The 18,293-nt window shown below is 39.4% G+C and overlaps 1 protein-coding gene across 4 annotated transcripts in view; it reads right to left on the bottom strand.

The window, feature by feature from the left end:
• LOC118390864 (glucocorticoid receptor) overlaps positions 1-13,609 on the bottom strand; it is a 90,558-nt gene extending 76,949 nt beyond the window's left edge. For 2 of the 4 annotated variants that reach the window (XM_035781570.2, XM_035781568.2), the window contains exon 1: positions 12,267-13,609. The gene's annotated coding sequence lies outside the window, so the exon portion shown is untranslated. The remainder of the gene's footprint in view (positions 1-12,266) is intronic. The other 2 variants (XM_035781569.2, XM_035781571.2) reach the window with 2 other exon arrangements.
• Between the last annotated feature and the right edge of the window lie 4,684 nt (positions 13,610-18,293).

Raw genomic sequence — 18,293 nt, 5'->3', positions numbered from 1 at the left:
CAGAAACAAAATTGTAGACCTGCACCAGGCTGGGAAGACTGAATCTGCAATAGTTAAGCAGCTTGGTTTGAAGAAATCAACTGTGCGAGCAATTATTAGGAAACGGAAGACATACAAGACCGCTGATAATCTCCCTCGATCTGGGGCTCCACGCAAGATCTCCACCCCGTGGGGTCAAAATGATCACAAGAACGGTGAGCAAAAACCCCAGAACCACACGGACCTAGTGAATGACTTGCAGAGAGCTGGGACCAAAGTAACAAAGCCTACCATCAGCAAGGGCATTGAAGATGAAACGTGGCTGGGTCTTTCAGTATGACAACCGGGCAACGAAGGAGTGGCTTCGTAAGAAGCATTTCAAGGTCCTGGAGTGGCCTAGCCAGTCTCCAGATCTCAACCCCATAGAAAATCTTTGGAAGGAGTTGAAAGTCCGTGTTGCCCAGCAACAGCCCCAAAACATCACTGCTCTAGAGGAGATCTGCATGGAGGAATGGGCCGAAATACCAGCAAGTGTGAAAACCTTGTGAAGACTTACAGAAAACGTTTGACCTCTGTTATATACCCTTTATTGGCAATGACAAAGTATTGAGAGAAACTTTTGTTATTGACCAAATACTTATTTTCCACCATAATTTGCAAATAAATTCATTAAAAATCCTACAATGTGATTTTCTGGAAAGAAAAATCTCATTTTGTCTGTCATAGTTGAAGTGTACCTATGATGAAAATTACAGGCCTCATCTTTTTAAGTGGGAGAACTTGCACAATTGGTGGTTGACTAAATACTTTTTTGCCCCACTATGTCACAAATAGTACTGTTGGTGCAGTTAGTATGAGTATTTAAACACAGCTCAAGTCAGAGTTTCTTTTAGGATTTTTTTCCAGCAGTGGTGGCAAAAGATGGGGTTAGTGATATCATTGCTGGAAGGCTCTCTACTTTCAAAAAAGACATACTCCTCTAAAATGCATGAAAATGTATTGACACCATCTGAAATATAACTGATGGCCGCCACTGCACTGTAGGGAGGGAGATAAGGAGCAAGTGGTAACTGTATGCTCGTGGATTACATTCGCACCACTGCTTGCTCTGTTTGCTACAAATATACACCAACTCAACACGTATCATAAAGGGACATTTTGACAATTATGACCCTTTTCTACTATCCCAGAGTCAGATGAACTCATGAATACAATTTTTATGTCTCTGCGTGCAGTTTGAAGGAAGATGAATGGATTTTTGCGAGCCATTGCTAACTAGCGTTAGCAGAATGACTGGAAGAGTTTACAGGAACAGCTAGCATGCTATATTAATATAGGAAAAACACTGCAAGCGAAATCGCAAAAAGTGTCTGTACACTTCCATAACATACGATATACACTCAGTTGTGGAAAAAGCACCGAATTGTCATACTTGAGAAAAAGTAAAAAAAGATACCTTAATTGAAAATGCCTCAAATAAAAGTCACCCAGTAAAATACTACTTTAGTAAAAGGTATTTGGTTTTAAATATTCTTAAGTATCAAAACTAAAAGATACGAATAATGAAAAATTCCTTATATTAAAATAAGCAAAACGGCACAATTCAATTAACATTATTTTTTTGTGGCTTGCCAGGGGCACACTCCAACACTCAGACTTTATTTACAAAGCATTTGTGTATAGTGAGTCCACCAGATCAGAGGCTTTAGGGATGTTCTCTTGATAAGTGTGTGAATTGGACTATTTTCTGTCCCGCTAAGCATTTAAAATGTAACAAGTACTTTTGGGTGTCAGGGAAAATGTATGGAGTAAAAAGTACATTATTTTCTTTAGGAATGTTGTGATGTAAAAGTTGTCAATAATATAAATAGTAAAATACAAATACCAACCAAAAACAACTTAAGGACTACTTTAAAGTACTTTTACACCACTGTATACACTGAACAAAAATATAAAATGAAAGATGCAAAGTGTTGGTCCGATATTTCATGAGCTGAAAGAAGAATCTGAAAAATGTCCCATAGGAACAAAAAGCTTTTCTCACATTTTGTGCACAAATCTGTTTACATCTCCGTTCGTGAGCATTTCTCCTTTGCCAAGATAATCCATCCACCTGACAAGTGTGGTATATCAAGAAGCTGATGAAACAGCATGATCACAGGTGCACCTTGTGCTGGGGATAATAAAAAGGCCACAAAAATGCCACTTTAAAAATGTGCAGTTTTGTCACTGCAACCACAAATGTCTCAGGATTTGAGGGAGCGTGGAATTGGCATGGTGACTGCAGAAATGTCCACCAGAGTGGTTGCCAGAAAATTTAATGTTCATTACTCTACCATAAGCTGACTTGTTATAGAGAATTTTGCAGTACATTTTCTGTAGTTTGGAATCAGACCTGCACAACGGCTTTACGAAACTGTTTCAGTTTATTTTTTTACCTTTATTTAACTAGGCAAGTCAGTTAAGAACACATTCTTATTTTCAATGAGGGCCTAGGAACAGTGGGTTAACTTCCTGTTCAGGGGCAGAACAGATTTGTACCTTGTCAGCTCAGGGGTTTGAACATGCTAGTCCAACGCTCTAACCACTAGGCTACCCTGCCGCCCCAGTTCAGCAATATTCTTGGGATGTCTGGTGTGAACTGCTCGAGGTCATGCCATGGTATCTCAAAATCGTGCTGAGGTCAGGCATATTTTCTTCTGTTAGAAGTAAATCAACAGAATGGCTTTACTTCTGTTTTGGTTTGTTGTCCTGTTGCTTCACCCAACTTCTGTTGAGCTTCAATAGATGGACAGAGATCCTAACATTCTCCTGCAAACTGTCTTGGTAAACTTGGGAATTCATTTTTCCGTCGATGATAGCAAGCTGCCCAGGCACTGAGCCAGCAAAGTAGCCCCAAACCATGATGCCCCACCACAATAGTTTACAGTTGGGATGAGGTTTTGATGTTGGTGTGCGGTGCCTTTTTTTCTCCACACAGTGTTGGATGTTCCTTCCAAACAACTCCGATGTAGTTTAATCTGTCCACAGAATATTTTGCCAGTAGCGCTGTGAAACATCTAGGTGCACTTTTGCGAACTTCAGACGTGCAGCAGTGGCTTCTTGGTTGTCTCCTCCCATGAACACCATTCTTGTTTAGTGTTTTACATATCGTAAACTCGTCCACAGAGATGTTAGCATGTTACAGAAATCTCTGGAGGTCTTTAGCTGGCACTCCAAGATACTTCTTAAGCTCAGCCTTCTGCGCTGTGCTCTTGCAGTCATCTTTGCAGGATGGCCACTCCCAGGTAGAGTAGCAACAGTGCTGAAATTTCTCCATTTACAGACAATTTGTTTTACCGTGGATTGATGAACATCAAGGCTTAGAGATACTTTTGTAACCCTTTCCAGCTTTATACAAGTCCACAATTCTTCATCTTAGGTCTTCTGAGATCTCTTTTGATCGAGGCATGGTTCACATCAGACAATGCTTCTTGTGAATAGAAAACTGTTTTTTATAGGGCAAGGCAGCTCTAACCAACATCGTCTCATTGATTGGATTCCAGGCTAACTGACTCCTGACTCCAATCAGCTTTTGAGAAGTCATTAGTCTAGGGGTTCACATACTTTTTCCAAACTACACTGTGAATGTTTAAATGATATATTCAATATAGACAAGAAAAATACAATAATTTGTGTGTTATTACTTTAAGCAGACTGTTTTTCTATTGTTGTGGCCTGTAAAAAGATCAGATCACCTTCTCTGAGCAGGCTGATACTTTTTCTGCACGGTAGTCCAAGGCAAGCTTGCAGCGTAGAGGGAACATTACACTTCGCTACTAATTCATTGCAGCTGCAGTGCTGGTTGTAGTGCGATTGGAGGTAGGGGGCACATTTTATGTTTTGTAAAAGTGTTGAATAAAAACTGATCAAACTCACTCAAAAACAGCTGCTCTTGGCTGTTATGCAACGTGGCTGATGCAACAGATAACAATTAGCTCAAAATGTTGATAAACTATTAGGCTATTTCTTCACATTATAAGCACAGCAATGCACACATGGTAGTAGGCGATAAGCATATTTTCATACCAGCCAGGTAGGCTATATTCCTGTTGTAAAGATAAGAAATTTGCTTAATATTAGGAAAGCTGAGAAATAAATAGTAACCTATAGAAAGCTCTTTTATTAGATTGCGATTTTTATTTTATTTTTTAAAAGGGCTGTTTTCAGAATGGTAAAGAACTGTAACTGTGTGATTGAGGGGATGCAGGGTTGTGTAACAAACAAAACAACTACAAACGTGCCTGCTCTAAGTTCCTCAACGGCACAGCTAGGAGAGATTTTTTTTTTTTTTTAATTAAACCTAGTTGAAGACTATTTGAGTCATAAAAGTGCATTGAAATTACTTAGGAACTGTGCACATGTTGGAGGTGTGTGGTCACTTGAAGACACCAGTTACTCCTCTCACTCAAACCCTTGCATTTGTTGTCCTACCCCACATTTCCAGGAATATTCTTACTGAATGTATCCAGCGCATTTTCAGATTTAGTTAACAAATGTGGTCAAAAGTATAGTAAATGGAAAATGTACATAAAATCAAGTGTAATGTTTGGATTTAGTTTTGTCAATTGTCCACAACTTTGGTCTAACAATTTCCCATAATCTCCAAATTGTTCCCTTTCAATTGCTACCATGCTTATGCATTTCATATTTCTTCTGTAAGAAACATTTCAATGTATCCCTATCCATTTACAGTGCTTCTGGAAAGTTATTACATTACGGCTTTATTCTAAAATTGACATTTATTTGTGTTCCCTCCATCTACAGATGTATGCCCTCAGTTTTTCTCCAGAAATATTTTATTTACATAAGTATTCAGACCCTTTGCTATGAGACTCAAAATTGAGCTCAGGTGCATCCTGTTTCCATTGATCATCCTTGAGATGTTTCTACAACCTGATTGGAGTCCAGCAATGGTAAGTTCAATTGATTGGACATGATTTGGAAAGGCACACACCTCACTATATAAGGTCCCACAGTTGACAGTGCATGTAAGAGCAAAAACCAAGTCATGAGGTCAAAGGAATTGTCCATAGAGCTCCGAGACAAGATTGTGTCGAGGCACAGATCCAGGGAAGGGTACCAAAAAAATTCTGCAGCATTGAAGGTCCAAGAGCACAGTGGCCTCCATTATTCTTAAATGAGCTGGCCGCCCGGCAAAACTGAGCAATTGGCGAAGAAGGGCCTCGGCCAGGGACGTAACCAAGAACCTGATGGTCACTTTGACAGAGCTCCAGAGAACCGTCCAGAAGGACAACCATCTCCTTTTAATTTTTTGGTACACCTATTGGATAGCTCTTCTTTGTTCACACCAATTCAGCATTCTTCACACACTCTTATTAAGCTTTAGCCCCACCCATCTCAAAGGGTTGATCCAGCAGTCAAACACCCAAGCTAACATTCACTAGCTTAATAGCTACTTACAGACACAAATGAGAGAGCAGCTAACTCCGACCATTTTGCTCACCCTAGCAGAGCTGGTTAGGCTGGTTTTATGTTATGAACCATAATCCCAACTCATGTCATTACTACCCTGCATGAATCTGCAGGTAGCTAACCAACCAGGTTCAATGTTAGCTAGCTAACACTAGCAAAGCAAATGGCTCCGAGATACAAATAAGCTAACTAACTAACAGTACACTAACTTGAAAATGAAAACTGACAAAATTAGAAGAGTAATATCTGAAAATAGATGGAGACTTCTCCCTCTCTGTCACGGATGCTATGGTTGCGGATGCCCTCACTTTGAAGATGTAATCCGGAGACAGTAGTTCTCCATCTCCTTAGCTATCATACTGTAATTCCACTGATTTCAAAACTCGATCCTCAAAAAAGTGGAGAGCAACACTTCCGCAGTTCTATTATGGAAAACAATTGTTTTAAGCCACGTTAGACAGGATTACCTACACATACTGACCAGCTCCAACGTGCTACATGGCAGACCAATCCGAAATCCTCTCGGAATGTCCAGCCCACTCAATATCTCAGTCAATCATGGCTAGTGGGAAGGTTGCTGACTTTGTCTGTGGCTAAACCAACTAGGCTCGTAATTTAACAGCTGGCATACAAGTTTGTTATTAAGGCACATGAAAGTTCACACATTGCCAGAAGGCATTTCTGCCCCCCAAAAACACATTTGATTAAAAACTTTTTTTTTTTTTAATCATCCAAATCCTGTCCAATCAATTTAATTTACCACAGGTGGACTCCAATCAAGTTGTAGAAACATTTAGGATGATCAACGGAAACAGGATGCACCAGAGCTCAATTTCAAGTCTCCTAGCAAAAGGTCTGAATACTTATGTAAATAAGGTCTGTTTTATGTCACTATGGGGTATTGTGTGTAGATTGATGAGATAAATGATCAGTTTTAGAATAAGTCTATAACGATTTGTGACTCACCACCTGGAGTAACAACATAATTTTATTTAAATATGTATTTTTTACATTGGATAAAAGTAGAGACTCAGAGCTACAACATGGTATATCATACACTGTATTTGAGGAACAATGGGAAAGTAATTCTGCTTTGAAAGTTGATAAATTACATTTGTGTTGAGAAAGCTCGTCGTGTACACTCATTCAGCATCGTTCACACCCTCTTAAGCTTTAGCCCCACCCATCTATCTCCTTGCTTTCAGAGCACACACACTTGACGCTCTGGTCGTTGATTGGTTTACCTCTGGATAACTTGAAAACAGCCTAACCAACTCTGCAGGCAACAATTTCATTATGCTTTTTAGCCAACGTTTACTGACACCGGACATATTCAACTGGTGTTGTACACTTTAGCTTAAGACATGTAGCTAGCTACCTAGGTAAACAATGAACATCGCTAGGTAAACAACATGTGAGAGCACACACACACACACACATCACGTTAGCTAACGGGCCAGCCAGCTAACGCTAGCTAATATACACTTTAGCTTGAAATAAAACCACTGTCAAAATTAGAAACGTGTAATATCTGAAAATGTAGATAGCTACACCATCTTACCTGTATACATAATCATACATGTTGGACACATCTCCCTGTCACGGGTCCATGACACAAATGCCCTTAGTTTGAAGACATAATTCTGAAGCAGGTGTTGTCCCAGCTCTTTAGCTATCATACTCTAATTCCACTGATTTCAAAACTCGATCCTCCAGAAAGTGGAGAGCAACACTTATGCAGCCACATTTTATTTTATTTTTTTAAAGCCACGTTCGACATGATAGCCAACAGACTGGCCAACGCAAAAAGGCTTCAATAGGGCAGACCAATCCGAACTCCTCTCTCTGTATGTCCAGCCCACACATTATCTCAGCCAATCATGGCTAGTGGGAAGGTTGCTGTCTTTTTATGTGGCTTAACCAACAAGGCTCGTAACTGAACAATTTTATTTGTATTTAAAGATGGCATACAAGTTTAAGGCACATGAAAGTTCATGTTCAAGAAAGCATTTCTGCCAACAAAAAACATTTTGATAATGTTCTGACACCATTAACACTCTGTCATAACATAGGCAGAAGGGGAATCTCCCCTTGCTCTTCAGTATTGGTAAAGGAATGTCCTTGTCTACAGAAGACCTGCTGCCAAAACTACCATCCAAAAGTTAATATTGGAACAATGCTGCTAATATAGGAATGTTAAGAATATTATTTAGGTCCCTGCTGACCAATGTCATATTACTTTTCATTTGGCGAGGTCATTAAAAACTGTATGAACCAAATACTGTAACTTAGGACGGAAACCCCCTCATGCTGTCAAGTTTCCATCCAATACGTTGTCTGATATATGAAAATGGGTAAAACTATTTTTGTTAAGATAGGAATTTGATTTTAGGAGTCATAAGAGAACTTCTAATCGTATACTTAGCACATTAAGTAGCCACGCCCCAGATGAGGTCAGAGAGCTCGTCAGCGTGATGGAACCACCCTTTCTGACCAGAGTACTTAAAAGGACTCGCTAAGAATTAATACATATCAGACCAAAAGATGTGAGACCATGGTCCACACGTTGAAATGGTTAGAAACTCAAACTCTCAACACGAGTTGAAGAAAATGAACATACCAGACCAATCAAAATGTAAATATTAATTGGCACATTTAAAAACTGTCATTCTGTGAAGCGCAGTCGGGAACTAGTTCAGTACGATGGCAAGGTCGATAAACCAGGAGGAGTCGCCATCATCGTTTAAATCTCCAGTTTAAACAAAATCTTTGTCCCTTCTGTTGTTTCAATTAAATTCAAATTCAAATCAGCATTGAAAAAAAGGAGCAAGTTTAAGTTTGTTCCACCTAAATGAGTCTGACCAGAAGTCAGAGATCATGATGATGGCACACCAAATGTGTTTGATGGATTGTGGGAAAAGAGCAGGAATAGGCTTTTTTTAGGCTACAGTCCAAGCTAAGTCTTCCAATGGTGCAACTGCTGTCGGCATCCAAAAATTATCCAACTTGAATAAATGCTTGGAGGTAAGGACGACTGCAATGGTGTAATCTACGGCGATACGGCTATCAGTTATTATTGATATCTACAAAGCACATTGATGTGAATCACACTGCCGCTCTCATTTAGCTATTTGCGCATTACGGATTGTGGTTGTTGTGGATGGCTGGTCACAATTCTAAATGTGTATTTGGACCCAATAATGGTTGAATTCAAGAAGTTTAAGTTGCCTAGCAACCATTGTTTTTGAAACCAGTGGACAGCCAGTGGGAGAAAAAAAATGTCTTGCAACAGCTGCATAGCGCGGAGCAAAGACTACGAAAAAAACTTTAATTACTCAATCTAATTCACAATGATAAAATAAAGAATCCACAAGCCTAATGGACCCATGTTCAAACTTGCACACTTTTGATTGACCCTTTGTCTATTTATGGATATATATACACACACACACACACACGTTTTTATTTTTTACATCACAACTACAACTAAATAACATAAGGAATAATGTAGTAACCAAATAATGTGTTAAACAACAATATATTTTAGTTTTGAGATTCTTAAAATAGCCACCCTTTGCCTTGATGACAGCTTTGCACACTCTTGGCATTCTCTCAACCAGCTTCACAAGGAATGCTTTTCCAAAAATCTTGAAAGAGTACCCACATATGCAGAGCACTTGCTGGCTGCTTTTCATTCACTCTGCAGTCCAACTCATCCAAAAAAACATCTCAATTTGGTTGAGGTCGAGAATTGTGGAGTCCAGGTCATCCGATGCAGCACCCCATCACTCTCCTTGGTAAAATAGCCCTTACACAGCCTGGAGGTGTGTTGGGCCACTGTCCTGTTGGGGGGAAAAAATGATAGTGGGACTAAGCCCAAACCAGATGGGATGGCTTATCCCTGCAGAAAGCTATGGTAGCCATGCTGGTTAAGTGTACCTTGAATTCTAAATAAATCACTGACAGTGTCACCAGAAAAGCACCCCCACGCCATAACACCTCCATGCTCTACAATGGGAAATACACATGCAGAGATCACCAGCACCACGTCTCACAAAGACACAGGGGTTGGAACCTAAAATCTCAACTTTGGACTCAAGACTAAAGGAAAAATTTCCACAGGTCTAATGTCCATTTCTCATGTTTCTTGGCCCAAGCAAGTCTTCTTATTGGTGTCCTTTAGTAGTGGTTTCTTTGCAGCAATTCGACCATGAAGGCCTGATTCACACAGTCTCCACTGAACAGTTGATGTTGAGATGTGTCTGTTACTGTACTCTGTGAAGCATTTATTTGGGCTGCAATTTATGAGGCTGGTAACTAATGAACTTATCCTCTGCTAAAGAGGTAACCCTGGATCTTCCTTTCCTGTGGCGGTCATCATTTAGAGCCAGTTTCATCATAGCACTTGACGGTTTTAGCGACTGCACTTGAAGAAACTTTCAAAGTTATTGAAATGTTCCACATTGACAGACCTTCATGTCTTAAAGTAATGATGGACTGTCATTTCTCTTTGCTTATTTGAGCTGTTCTTTCCATAATATGGACTTGGTCTTTTACCAAATAGGGATATCTTCCATTTACCCCCCCCCTACCTTGTCACAACCAATTGACTCAAACAAATTAAGAAATAAATTCCACAAATTAACAAGGCACACCTGTTACACTAAAAAAAAAAACTTTTTTAGTTACTACATGATTCCATGTGTTATTTCATAATTTTGATGTCTTCACTATTATTCTACAATGTAGAAAAAAGTCAAAATAAAGAAAAACCCTTGAATGAGTAGGTGTTCTAAAACTTTTGACAGGTAGAGAGAGAGTGTGTGAGTGAGTAAATATATATCCTTTGATTCGTGAAGAATATAACGTATGCCTCATGAGCTTAGTTCAACTGTCACACGCCGCCATGAAAACTCAAAATATAAGCTTGTTTTACACCAATGTTTGTAAACATTGTAAATGTAAACAAACACTGTATAGCCACATAACATGGTTAAAACAACTATTTGTAAATAATGGAGGGTCAGTCCTTGCAGCCATAGCTCTGTCTATTAATCTGGGAGTGGTTACATTTCTCCAGGCCCATTCCTCAGCTTTTTACCAAAAGAGGCGGGGCAACCGTTTGGTTATTGTTTCACCTGTGGATTTACCCTTTAAAAACAGTTGCATATTATCAAGATATCAAAGTGCCACCAACAAAAAGGTAAACAATAGGCCTATAGCAAATTCACTTTTCAATAGTGCTCAAAGCATGCCATTCCATGAGCGCATTTATTTTTCAACTCAAATTAATGAGCCCAATCAGTCCTCCATGACAACAAATAAACAACAAAGTACGACTGGCTAATAAGTCCTTAGTTTTGGGGTCATACTCATGTAACAGTATAGACTTCACGTTTGTCCCCTCGTCCCGACCTTGGCGCGAACCAGGGACGCTCTGCACACATCAACAGTCACCCTCGAAGCATCGCTCCACAAAAGCTGCGGCCCTTGCAGAGCAACGGGAACCACTACTTCAAGGTCTCAGAGCAAGTGACGTCACCGATTGAAACGCCACTAGCGCGCAACACCGCTAACTAGCTAGCCATTTCACATTGGTTACACTCAGGTAAAACAATTTGGCTAACCTATACTTCCATATTTCCAAGTCCTATTCTTGAAGATCAAAGGGCACTTAATTTATTGGAATGACTGGAATTCTGAAATATCTTTACATTAAAAACCAAAGTCTCATTTAATCATATTATTATATGTAGTACAACGCAATGGGTTAGAAGCCTACATAACCAACCCATTAAGTAAAACGTAACATCCATATGGCCAGCTATGTAAACTTCAACATTGATTTATCCTGCAACACACATTGTTGTCTTCTAATGCCTCTTAAGGGGAAAGTAATCTACAAGTTACTGAATGTAATCAGATTACGTTTTTGAGTTAGGGTAATCCAAAAATACATTTAGAAAGTAACCTACCCAACCCTGCTAATGATGACAACTTTATTTCTCAACTCCTAATACTGAGCCAATTACACTCACCGGAGTACCTAACATAGGCTTTGAAAACGCACACAATAATAAGCTACCAGAGCAGCAAGTGCCACTGACTGAGAATCTTTCTTGACATGAAAATTAATTTCAACAACACATGACTCACCAACTAAACAGCTGCTCTTAGCAAAAAATGTGTTTGGAATTAACAGCCTATTTGCTAGAAAGGTAAGAGTTTACACTTGCTCCAATTATGTGGGAAATCCATCTACCAAATCTATTAATTTTAAAATATTGATTACTCCTCCTTTCCATTATCATTCACCTGACGATAAGACAAGATGTGAACAATTATGTGTGTGGGTGGGGGGGGCTGGTTGTCTGCGAGGAGGTCCCTGGCAAAGAGAAGGTTGAGGACCCCTGTTCTCGCTAGCTAAATGTGAAGGGTCGCAGTGGTGCAACCTATTGGCTGCGACTGGGAATTGCATCAAGTTAAACAGGAGAAAGTGATTATTACATCATATAAACTAAAGTATGTACATGAAGCTTGTAAGCTTTGTGTGGCTAATAAAATCACCAATGGGCTCAGGCGATAAAAATGCTCTACTGAGACGCATACTTTTTTACACTGACAAGGGCGTCTAACTAAATAAGAGAGCACAGGGGTCACACTACCTTACAGCTCAATCATTGCACAATAAAATATCTCCTAACGTTATGAGGTAACGTTACGGGATTTATGGCTGTAACTAGCCAGATCATGCAAGATAGCTGCCAAATACAACAAGATGCAATCAAATCACACATTCGACGACATGTTACCTTTATCAGACAAGGGAGTTTTCCAAACTAGATCATATCCATTCAGTTCGACTTTGCTGGAATTCTGAGCTCTATGGCTTCTAATCCGTCTTCACGGGAAATATTCCTCGTGCAACGCTGAATTTCTGAGCTCTATGGCTTCTAATCCGTCTTCACGGGAAATATTCCTCGTGCAGCGCTGAATGATTTGCTGCATTCCCCGTTGGAAAAGTATTGATGTAGCTTGCTAGCTCGTGCGCTGTTATTCCCTTGCTCACGTGACGTAGCTAGCTACAGTTTATGTATGGTGCTGTCAAATGTTAAAAGAAGCCAACAGGATGCAGTCAAGTTAGCTATTTTTGCTAGCAATCTACTTAACTCAGACAGTAAACAAAAACGAACATGAATTCGTTAGCTATAAATTCTAAATGGACAGCAGAATTGACATAACCAGCATTCTATGATGCAGTACAGTAGAAAACTCATTGACATTACATAATATCCAAGCTAGCTGGCGAGTTACAGTTAACGTTACAGTAGTTACAGATTAAAACGTTAGCTGGTGCTGCACATTAGCAAACTGCGGTAAACGCCCCTCTAAAGACAGACAAGACTACCGTTATACTCTAAAAAGCTGTCAAAAACACGGCTGCTAGCCTCTTATTTGAGAATTATCTGTTAATTGAATGATTAGAATATTCCGCCCTGAAACATAGTTGTATGGAATTGATTAGAATGTATAAAATCATAATCAGCATCTAACAGCCTCAAGCCAATGTAGAAATAACGTATCCAGTAAACAAGCTAACTTGCAAATAGAAAAACACTTTTAAAGTGTTTTCGATTACTGGTAACATTGCCTCTCTTTATCAAGTTACGCCAAACTCGTACATGCAACGTTAGCTAATTTCGCTAGCTATAACCAATGGTAGCGACGTTAGCTAGCTAACGTTAGATAGCAAGCTACTACCTTTCAAAGCGTGGACTTTGTTAATTTTTGTCAATAATGACTAGTTATTATAACTCATGATTGAGTTAAAACATATCTGATGTTACTTACGAATGACAACCCATTGCTAGCCAATAAGTACGAAAACAGAGTCCTAGCTAGCTATAGCCACTCAACTTCCAACGCAAAGAAACTTTGTAGACGACGTCCTTGAGGCGCGCTCCAGGTGACACTGCAGTATGTGAAGCGAGCTATTCTGAAACACAAACTAACAACATTATATAGAGACATAAATTCGGTACAATTGTGTAAACTTCAAAAGCACGGCACACTGTGACTAACACGAATAATTTCAATGGCGCAACAAAGTCCGTATAAAATGTACATAGGGGCGAAGGGACCTATGTGAAGCAAGCCACAATAAGGATTAGTCACAATAGTGGCGTTTGCGGTTCGCCTTCAAATTAAAAGGTCCTTCATTGAATTGAAGCGAATACAAATAGTGCAATCACGCCATATTTTGACTAAATAATGCTGAACAAGGTTGGAATATTATAGAAATTCAACAAAAAGTAATATATTTCTTTCTTTATTTTTTTTTAAGTAGTAATTTTTTTTTTACTCACATTGTGAATGTATAAGTCTTCAGAATTGCATTGGGAGCATACTTATATTTTACTGTACGGCCTTACCTATGGATTGTGGATCTATGAAATTGAGTATCTGCCTATATAGTGACACCCACAGAACACAACTATGTAGAGTTTAGACAAATATTAGCATCTAACTCTTATTTCAGAACTCTGAAACCACTATGAAATGAGCCACATTAGCTTAGCAGTCAATTTACTATGTGTATTGAAGATTAATATTGCAATGTCAATATACAGAGTAGACTGGATAGTGAGGTGATTACCCACAGTTAAAGTTCCACTATAAGAGCTACCCTACTGGGCACCCCATGTAATTTTCACATGAATAATTGGGTAATATTTGGTTGAGACATTAATCAATGACATTACAACCTATATTCACCCACTTGAATTTCCGATGTGTTATCACTATGCCTTTAAGCATCTAAAAGTTCAAATGGGAATACAATACAAATACAATGTCAGATATTTAGTTTATTTATACAACAGATGAATGTGTTATCACTGTGCTTTTTCTAATATCTTAACCAAATGACCTGGATTGCAGGTTAGATTACATTAAAAAGACATGATGCAGGTGATTACATAAGAAAATGTGGCTATGGATGTGTTACTTATTTTAAGGTTGAATGTTACATTAGTTTGTAAGATAACTTTAGGCTATTTACAAAAGTAATATTGAATTCTGTTTGGTTGACAACAGACTATATTACAGACAGAAATACTCCTCAGTTTCATCTGCTGTCCGGGTGGCTGGCCTCAGATGATCCCGTCTGGATGTGGACGTCCTGGGCTGGCGTGGTTACACGTGGTCTGCAGTTGTGAGGCCAGTTCGACGTTCTACCAAATTCTCTAAAACAACTGCTTATGGTAGAGAAACGATTATTCAATTCTCTGTCAACAGCTCCGGTGGACATTCCTGCAGTCAGCATGCCAATTGCACACTTCTTGAAAACTTCTGTGGCATTGTGTTGTGTGACAAAACTGCACATTTTAGAGTGTCCTTTTATTGTCCCCAGCACAAGGTGCACCTCTGTAATGATCATGATGTTTAATCAGCTTCTTGATATGGCACACCTGTTTGATGGATGGACTATCTTGGCAAAGGAGATAATGCTCACTAACAGAGATGTTAACAAATGTGTGCAGAACATTTGAGAGAAATAAGCTTTTTGTGCATATGGGACATTTCTGGGATCTTTTATTTCAGCTCATGAAACATGTGACCAACACTTTACATGTTGTGTTTATATTTTTGTTCAGTATAATTAACTATCCAAGCAGAAGATACATCTCCTTCAAAATGTTGATATTTGGTTGTGTTGACAACCAAACAATTCAATATCACGAAATATCATTATTAAAATCAACCAGAGCTTGAATCCCTAGTTCTATATGTATTGTCTATTTTCAGGTGAATACTGGGTTGAATTTAATCAATATAGTGATAATAGCAACAGTTACTCTATTTACTTTTTTCTCATTTGTAATATTTTCTTATTTTTTTACCCTTTTTTCTCCCCAATTTTGTGGTATCCAATTGGTATTTACAGTCTTGTCCCTTCGCTGCAACAATTGTGCGCCACCCCAAGGGTCTCCCGTTCACGGCCTGCTGCGACAGAGCCTGGACTCGAACCAGCATCTCTAGTGGCACAGCTAGCACTGCGGTGCAGTGCCTTAGGGTCTCCCGAGTGACGCAGGGGTCTACTTACTTTTTAAGTGGAGATCTCTCAACAAATCATTCTCACGATAGCACATTGGTAATACTCAGTGACAAATATCAAAGCTGGGCTTGGTTAAAACCCTGGATAGGAGACCAACAGTAGGTGTAAATAGATAATTTCTCCAGTAGGAGGTGCTGTCCAGCCCTTGTTTTTTCTGATAGTGGATATAACGTTGAACATGTGACCTTGGTACAAATTTAACATAGACAAACCTTGTATAAAGTATGTTAAAATTTGGATACCATAATAACCTAATTCTGTGGTTTAAATTTCACCATCAAAACAACAGTTTGATAACATTTTTTAAATCAAGAGTATTTTCCACGTAGATTACAAGTCACACTAGTTAACAAAATACGTTTAAACAACGTTGATTCAAGCAGTTTGTGGCCAGTGGGACCACACTAATATTTGTGTAAACAATTCACAATTGTGTTTTGTGGGTGACACTGAGTAGTAGACTGTTACCCCATTTCACTGAGCCACAATTCATACCAGAGGAGGCTGGTGGGAGGAGCTATAGGAGGACGGGCTCATTGTAATGGCTGGAATGGAATTAATGGAACCGTATCAAAAACAAACATTTGGAATCCACATGTTTGACTCCATTCCATGCATTTCATTCCAGCCATTAGAATGAGCCCATCCTCCTATAGCTCCTCCCACCCACCTCTAATCAGTAGGTAAGGCTATAGAGTACGATATGAATATTCAATACGCACAACAGGCTGACTGGGAAGGTGATTTCCCAGTCAAAGTCCTGCAACAGCTACAACGCTAATATGTGTGTAAACTCTTCAGAGTTGTGTTCTGTGGGTGTCACTGAGTAGACTTATACCCCATTGCATGGATCCATAATCCATAGGTAAGGCTGTACAGTAAACTGTAAGTATGCCCCAATGCAAATCTGAAGTCTAATACATTCACAGTGTGATTTCAACTGATTTTTTTTGTCCAAATATACAAATTATTGTAGTTGTGGAATTTATATAACATTCCAGCATTGTTTAGTATTATAGTCTAAATATGATTCCACTATTTGTATAATTTGCGTCAATTTCAATTAGGGACTTTTGTTTTGAATACAACACGCAATTCCGCTATTGCGCTTAATTGTTATTGTGGCTAGCTTCACATAGGTGGCGAAGGGCACGGTCACAGCCAAAAACGCTCTGGAAATGAACAAAAACCAATGCCAGCTGGATCAGACCTATGCCAGCTGGATCTGGAGCGCTGTTTTTATTTTTCTCCGCTCTCTGAAAGAGTAACGACATCAATGGCGACTCATCATTCAGGGCAGGCGAGGCAGAGCCTGTTGTTTTTTGCATGTTATTTTGGCATTAAAATGTGTCACATATCAGTTTGCAAACTATGTAAAAAAACAACAACACATACTTGAGTTAATAAAGCTGTATACAAACATGGTCTCTTTTTTGCTTTCTTTAGTAGCAGCTCCAAAATGCAGGTGTTTCAGCCTAGATCAGTGCTTTCTGTGGTGGTGGGGCAGCCAGCTGGAAAATATGGAGCATAGAGGTTGGTAATATTGTTCTTTAGTTGCACTGTGATTGGCTCAGTGTTCTGTCACACATGGGGACACTACTTTTTAAAAATTTAATTTGATCTTTATTTAACTAGGCAAGTCAGTTACGGGATTAAAATAAATACAATATAAATATAGGACAAGACACACATCACAACGAGAGAACACAACACTACATAAAGAGAGACCTAAGACAACAACATAGCAAGGCAGCGACATATGACTACACAGCATGGTAGCAACAATATGGTAGCAGCATAAAACATGGTACAAACATTATTTGGCACAGACAACAGCACAAAGGGCAAGAAGGTAGAGACAGCAATACATCACGCAAAGCAGCCACAACTGTCAGTAAGTGTCCATGACTGAGTCTATGAAGAGCTTGAGATAAAACTATCCAGTTTGAGTGTTTGTTGCAGCTCGACCCAGGGACGTGTGTGGTTTGGGGACCTTTAACAGAATGTGACTGGCAAAACGGGTGTGTATGTGGAGGATGAGGGCTGCAGTAGATATCTCAGATAGGGGGGAGTGAGGCTTAAGAGGGTTTTATAAATAAGCATCAACCAGTGGGTCTTGCGACGGGTATACAGAGATGACCAGTTTACAGAGGAGTATAGAGTGCAGTGATGTGTCCTATAAGGAGCATTGCTGGCAGATCTGATGGCTGAATGGTAAAGAACATCTAGCCGCTCGAGAGCACCCTTATGTCGCTATAATCTGTAATGGGTAGGATGGTCATATGAATCAGGGTTAGTTTGACAGCTGTGGTGAAAGAGGAGTGATTACAATAGAGGAAACCAAGTCTAGATTTAACTTTAGCCTGCAGCTTTGATATGTGCTGAGAGAAGGACGAAGGACAGTGCACTGTCTAGACATACTCCCATGGAATTGTATTAGGTGACTAACTTCAAGCTCTAAACCCTCAGAGGTAGTAATAACCCCTGTGGGAGGAGGGGAATTCTTCTTACCGAACCACATGACCTTTGTTTTGGAGGTGTTCAGAACAAGGTTGAGATCAAATTCAATCAAATGTATTTATAAAGCCCTTCTTACATCAGCTGATGTCACAAAGTGTGTACAGAAACCCGGCCTAAAACCCAAAACAGCAAGCAATGCAGGTGTAGAAGCACGGTGGCTAGGAAAAACTCCCTGGAAAGGCCAGAACCTAGGAAGGAACCT

This window comes from Oncorhynchus keta, chromosome 12 (genome assembly GCF_023373465.1).
Source record: "Oncorhynchus keta strain PuntledgeMale-10-30-2019 chromosome 12, Oket_V2, whole genome shotgun sequence".
Taxonomy (NCBI): domain Eukaryota; kingdom Metazoa; phylum Chordata; class Actinopteri; order Salmoniformes; family Salmonidae; genus Oncorhynchus; species Oncorhynchus keta.
The sequence above is the reverse complement of the archived record's forward strand: the minus strand, read 5'-3'. Positions and strand labels throughout refer to the sequence as shown.